This window comes from Salvia miltiorrhiza, chromosome 3 (genome assembly GCF_028751815.1).
Source record: "Salvia miltiorrhiza cultivar Shanhuang (shh) chromosome 3, IMPLAD_Smil_shh, whole genome shotgun sequence".
NCBI classification, from domain to species: domain Eukaryota; kingdom Viridiplantae; phylum Streptophyta; class Magnoliopsida; order Lamiales; family Lamiaceae; genus Salvia; species Salvia miltiorrhiza.
The window spans coordinates 19,700,506-19,707,881 of NC_080389.1; the positions used below are offsets into that span (position 1 = coordinate 19,700,506).

The 7,376-nt window shown below is 30.8% G+C and overlaps 1 pseudogene; it reads left to right on the forward strand.

Annotated features, from left to right (window-relative positions):
- The first annotated feature begins 276 nt into the window (after window positions 1-276).
- LOC131018023 (glycosyl hydrolase 5 family protein-like) lies at window positions 277-4,286 on the forward strand (annotated as a pseudogene).
- Window positions 4,287-7,376: the final 3,090 nt, after the last annotated feature.

The window sequence follows — 7,376 nt, forward strand, 5'->3', positions numbered from 1 at the left end:
ATCAAATATATTCAGACATATCATTCCAATATAAAATGGTTTTATTTCCTAGCTATAACTATAAACAAAACTAAAGTAGATAAAACTTAAACTAGTTTGATATATAGGAGATGAGTGACATGCAACGGATTCTTTTTATACTTTATGCATGCATTTATTGTTCGTATTTATTATTCTTACATGCGTAACAATAAGGAAATTTATTGCAATAAATTCGTGCTATAAAGCAGCAAATGTATTTTTCTATATTAATGAATATGAATATATATCTATAAATACGAACAACACCAACACAATCACATGACTTGGAAAAAAACAAAAAACAAAAAAAAAAAAAAAAATAACAAATGGCAACAGGAATTCGGAATCCAAAAGCCATCGTGGCGGCGCTTCTGCTTCTGCAAATCGCCGCCTTCTGCAGTTCATGGCCGCTATCGACGAACTCGCGGTGGATAGTCGATGACGCGAGTGGGCAGCGCGTGAAGCTAACCTGCGTGAATTGGCCTTCACATTTGGAGCCAATGATCGCAGAAGGCGTGGAGAAGCAGCCAGTGAGCGATACAGCGAAAAAGATAATCGAAACGGGCTTCAACTGCGTGAGGTTCACGTGGCCCACGTTCATGTTCACGAGGCCCGATTACGGCAACCTTAAAGTCTCCGAATCCTTGGATAAATACAACCTGTCGGCGGCCAAGGACGGCATTGCCAAAAACAACCCCCAGTTTCTGAACATGACGGTGGTTGAGCTTCACAAGGCTGTGGTTGATGAGCTCGGGAAGAATAAGGTGATGGTGGTGCTCGACAACCACGTCAGCCGCCCCTCGTGGTGCTGCGGCTACGATGACGGCCAAGGCTTCTTCGGCGACGCCGATTTTAGCCCGGAGGAGTGGCTGCAAGGCCTGGATACGGTCGCCAAAACATATAAGGGTAACCCTGCGGTAAGTGCATTAATTTAATTAACAAATTAAAATAGTCATTTTCCTATAGCTACACATCTGTTTTCTCTTTAATTTATGTGAATTAGCTTTAATTCACGATTAATTGCAGATAATTAAAATATAGTGAATTCACGGCTAATAAATTTCGTGATTGTGAATTGTATTTAAAATAAGGTGAATTTAGGACTAAAAAGTATTTCTTTTTTTTTATTATTATAGATAAAATAACAACTATAAAGTTTCATAATGGAGAATTATAGGTAAAATAAAGTTAATTCATTGGTAACAAAGGTAAAATTATAAAACTGACTATTTCATTTTTTATGTTCTTTATCTTTCTTGTTTTTTTATAAAAAATAAAAATAAAATAAAATTTTAAATATTGTGGTGGACTCGAACCTACGCTATCACTTCACTACAAAAAAAAATTACTAATAACGTGAGGTTTGGTAGTTATTATGTGCGTCAATTGTCATAAAAATTAGTGATATTTGATGATGTAACTAATCATTAATAATTACACTTTCAAACACCATTAATTTTTATGATACGAATATTAGCTACCAAAACTCATGTCACTAGCTAATAATTTTTTTTTAGTGACTGATATACACATCTTTTTTGATAAATTAATAATATTAATTAAATAAATTAAAAGGCCGCGCCACAGGGGACTCGAACCCAAGACCTTCGGCCCTAGGCGTTAACCCTCGCTTGGCCAACGCGCACACACATATACACAGGGACGGAGCCAGGGGGGCTAGGGGGGGCTAGAGCCCCCTCCCAAATTTTGAGTTTTTTTTTTTTTTTTTTTTTTAAATTTTAAAAAATATATAAATATATGTTTATACCTATTATAAAATAATTTTGTTTTATAAAAGAGTATTTGGTTATTATATTCTCTCATATATATACTTAATTTAAGGATAATTCCGTTATTTAAAACTATATAATCTATGAAATATTGTTTGTTATTATTACTATTATACTTGTCTTTTAATAAAAAATGTCTAATATGTATGAAATGCTAAAAAAAATTATAATGTATTGAAACTAATTTATAATATATAGAAAATATATAATCTATGAATATGTTGTTTGTTATTATTATTATTATGCTTGCCTTTTAATAAAAAATGTCTTAAATATACGGAATGTCCAAAAAAAGTTTTGTGATATATTGAAATTATATAATCTATGAAAATATTGCTCGTTATTATTAGTATTATGCTCGTATTTTAATAAAAAAAAATACCTTAAATATATAGAATGCTCAAAAAAAAATTCTCGGGGCCTACCGCCCCCGAACCCCCGTACAGTTTCAGCCCCCCCCGAAATTAATTCCTGGTTCCGACCCTGCATATACACATCTTTTTGTTGTGTCCCCTTGAGGACAAATTTATTAACAATTCTAAGATTTATAACATGATTATAAAGAAATAAAACATTATGTGGAGATGTGAAGGTTGTTGGTATGAGCATGAGGAATGAGTTACGAGGTAACCGACAAAACGAGGCAGACTGGTACAAATACATGCAGCAAGGAGCCAACACAATTAACGCACAAAGCCCAGATTTCCTAGTCATCGTCTCAGGGCTGAACACCGCCGGCAACCTCGGATACCTCAGATCCCAACCGCTGGCGGTTAGTTTCAGCAACAAATTAGTGTACGAAGCGCATTGGTATGCCTTCGGCACTCCTGCCGACCAATGGGCTGCCCAAACTAACCAGTTGTGTGCCTCTGCGACGAGATCCACACACGACAATTTCTTCTACTTGACCCAAGGGAACAACTCTTTCCCTCTTTTTCTGAGCGAATTCGGCATAAATCTAAGCGGCGACAATGAGGGCGACAACAGATATAGGTTGTTTATTGGCTGCTGTTGCTGAGGCCGATGTCGAATGGGCTTTGTGGGCTTTTCAAGGCAGTTATATACTTAGAGAGGGAACCGTTGATCTTGAAGAACTTTATGGAGTTCTTGATCGTAGCTGGGATCATCCCAGGAGTCCTGCATTTCTTGATAGGTTGCAGGTTGTTCAACAAATAAATCAAGGTATGAATTTTATTCTTCCGATATATATGTGTTATACTCCCTCCGTCTCATCTTTTTGTATCCACTTTTAGTTGTAAATACTACTAAAAGTGGATACAAAAAGCTGGGACGGAGGGAGTATATTATATGAAAAACAGCGACGTTTTTATTATGTAAAATATAAAATAATTAAAAAGTAGCCACTTTTTGGCTTAAAGTTTGATTTGTCATTAATTGACGAATGTAGGACTAAAATCACTATATATCAAACATTGAAACCTACTTTTTAAAGGGCAATTCACAATCAGACCTATTCTTGATTGCGAACTACCCTAATATTCACAAAACATGGACAATCTAGTTATTTTTAAATTGTTCGATGGGATAATGTATTGTTATTTGACGATATAGTACATTGTTCATCGGGATAATCAATTATTTAATTGGATTATATATTATCCTGTCAGATAATACATTATCCGACTGAATTATGTATTACCCTGTTTGATAATGCATTATCCCGTCAATCAATATTGTTTGATGGGATAATTCAATTTTCTATGTTTAATAATGGCAGCTGATAAGAAGTAGGTATATTAAATATACTTTTAACATGGTACTTATCAAAAAGGGTGTATTTTTAAAATTTCAACCTATTTTAATAGTCCACTCAATATCCTTCTCAAAAAAAAAAAAAAAATAGTACGTCCGCTCAATCTATTACCAATTGGCTTAGCTATTGTTGAATCTAAAATATAACATTGTTAAGCATCGATCGCATTTCAGATTTCAAATCGCAGAACCCAACATACTATAAAATGTTGCACCCATTGAGTGGGCATTGTGTGCAAATTGTGGGGAGTGACATAGTTGTGGCTAACTGCAAAAACGCAAGCCAATGGGAGCAACACCAAGATGGGGGGCCTATCAAGCTGGTCGCGAGTCCTCAGTGCTTGGGGGTGGCTGCAGACGGGGCGGCGCCCCGTCTCTCGGAGGATTGTTCGAGCATGTGGAAGCTTGTGTCGAGTTCTGGTCTTCATTTGGCTGCCCAGAATGAGAATGGGGCAAATTTGTGCTTGGAAATGAATGCAGCAGATTCTAAAGTTGTGACCACGAAATGTTTATGTGTTGGAGATGATCTTGCTGATTTACCTACTTGTGCTGACAATCCACAATCACAATGGTTTAAGTTTATTCCATCAAATATTTGATGATGCATTACCCACATTGTATTCAAACAATTAAACTAGTTCTTCAATCCATTAATTCTTCTAATATAAGCAATAAATAGGATCATTTCATCCTATTTCATTTTTCTCATTGTTCTCGACTCTATCCATCTTTTTTAGTTATATATTGGGTGGAGATTCTGTTTTTTTATTAAACATAATTAAAGAAAAACCTAGAATTATGAATTAATTATACGAAAAGATGAGAGAGTCCTAGAAAGTGGAATGAAATAAATACTATCAAGAAATGGCTAGTGTAGGATATATACTCTATAGTAGAATTATCGACCAAACTAATTAATTAACCACATGGTGGACTCTAAGTAGCCGACTTTGTATATTCCTTTATTCCTAGTTGTAAAGTGCAGCCAAAGTGAGTCGAAAATAAAAGTCGTTTGCTAATTAAAAGTTCTCCCCAAACCTCTCTCTCACTCACATACGCACACACATACGACGTCCACATATCTCATACGTACACAAATTAACACAATTAATTAAACCTCATCCAATATTGATTAAATCCTCCACCCCAATTTCAATATTAGCTAGGGAGCTAATTGTTAAAACATAATTGTAATTTTCAGTATTTTCAAAAATAGGATTATATGTTACGAAATTTGAAAATGAGAATTATATGTTACAAAATTTGAAATGACGACTATAGTTTCCATTTTTTAAATTACACTACTATATGTCCTCATTCACACTACTATATGTCCTCATTTATAGGAGTGTAAATGTAAAAAAAAAAATGAAAGTTATAATCCTCATTTTCAAATTCTATAACATATAGTTCTATTTTTGAAAAAACACTTAAAGTTACAGTTCTATTTTAACTTCCTATATTAAGTATTTGATGTAATTGATCGTCCACACTATATATAGAGAGAATGGTTATATTGAGAATGCTAAATGTGTTGAAAATTGAGAATGTGTGAATACGCGTGAATAACTCCATAATTTTAACGAATAAATCAATAGAATGTATGAATAGACATTTTCGTCTGAATTCGAATCTTGGAAGGAGTGATATTTTCACCCTATTAACTAGACAAAGTTTATATTTTTGCATTTACAAGACCCTTAATTTAACATCAAACTTTTCTCTTCAAAAATATAAAAAATAAAGGGAAAAAAACCCATCACAGTTTGCCTGATATATACGATAAAACGTTAAAACAACAACGTTTTAACAATCAATTAATTAAAGCAGCTTAATTTTCTCATGAGACTTATATGTCTCCTTCACTATTCTAGATATTATAAATACTGTGCATAATTTCTCAAAAATACATGAATTTTGAATTTTTCAGGGTTAATTATCTGTAAATATAAATAAAATATAATTAAATTTAGATTTTTAATTAACACTATTTTTTGATCAATTAATACATAAACTTTGAACATTTTGAAACATGGCCCCAAATTAAAATTCTAACCATATTTTATCATATGTAGACGCCAAAATTTTATCATGTGGACATCGGAATTTTATCTTTTTTCTTCTTCATCATAGCTCATATAAAAATATTATGCAATCAAATTTTGGCGCACACGTACGTAGTATTAAATGTATCTGAAATTTCAACTTGGGCCGAATTTCAAAAGGTTTAAACTTTATGTATTAATTGATCAAAAAATTAACATTAGTTAAAAATTAAATTTTGGTATACTTCGTGTATTTACATGTAACTAGTACACCCGCTCGTGCGATGCACGACGAACATCGAAATGAAACGATATATATAAATAAATATTAAATAGAATTAAAATATAAAATATATTTTAAAATGAAATAAAATAATCTACATTCATTAGTCAATAAAAATTCGAATTAATAAAAGACATATATAAATTTTCAATTTTATATAAAGTGTAATTATAACTACACCTATTAATGAAAATTATTTGATAATGAAAATTAGCATTACCCACTATATGTTCATACACAAATCTAAATAAAAAGTCAGATTTGAAATAAAATTTTAATATATATAACTAATTATTCATCTATAAATTTATATTAAAATTAATATAAATTCTACCTTTTCAAATTTCATTCTAAAAATTAAAGAATCCTTATAAACTGAATGAATATAATCTCACTCTTCTTGGTTGCATTAAACATTATTTTAATTAAAATATATATAAATAAAAAAAATAAAAATTGATAGCTAACAAAAATACAGGAAATGAAATAAAATTCAAAAAAAAAAATTCCTATGTTCAACATTAATAGAAAGAAGAGAGAAAATAAAATATTTTAAATTTTAAATTATTCATAACTTATTCATTTTAAAGGTCTTGTTATGAACTTATATATAAAATAAATAAGGAATATTTTTTTCATGAATCAAATTTGATGATATTTAGATAAGAATAAAAATAAAAAGAAAAGAAAAGAAAAGATAGAATAAATTGGTAAGAGAAAAAAGAGAAAATTGGAGGGAAGATATGGAGAGACAAAACTCATCTTTTATATATTATATAGATATAAATTTATATAGATTCAAATTTTAAAAAACTATTATTAAAATTAAATAATTTTAAAATGAATGTATGAATAATGAATCCCATTCTCCTTAATTGCGTTAAAGATTATTATAACTTAAACTGTGTAAATGAAAAGTATTAAAATTGATATATAACAAAAAATGTAGAAAATGGATTCAAATTAATATAAAATTAAAGGAAATATAAAGAAAAAAAAAACTCGTATGTCCCACGAAAATGGAAAAGAGAGAAAAAAGTTATACTCTGATCATATCATTGTATTAGGTTGTAAGTCAATTAAATAATAATTTTGCTCGATTTTCATTATCCAATTCAAACTAATTTTTTTGTTGATTGACTAATTTTAAATTATGATATTTTATTTGATATTCATAAATATTTAATTGAAATTTAAATATACACATATTCGCAATTATAAAAATATCCAATTTTATATTTAAATAGAGCCCAAGTTAATTTTTGTTTGAAGGCCCAACACCTTTACTACGAATTCATCATCAAAACTCTATTTAACAGTGAACAAATGTACTTAGGTATATTATATTATTGCCAGGCGAACTTTTATGAACTTAATACACATTCACTCTTTGCTCCCCTCATCAACCCTAAAAACTCCACCATCTATACCTTCCTCTTTTAAATCTGGCGACCATTTGCTGCT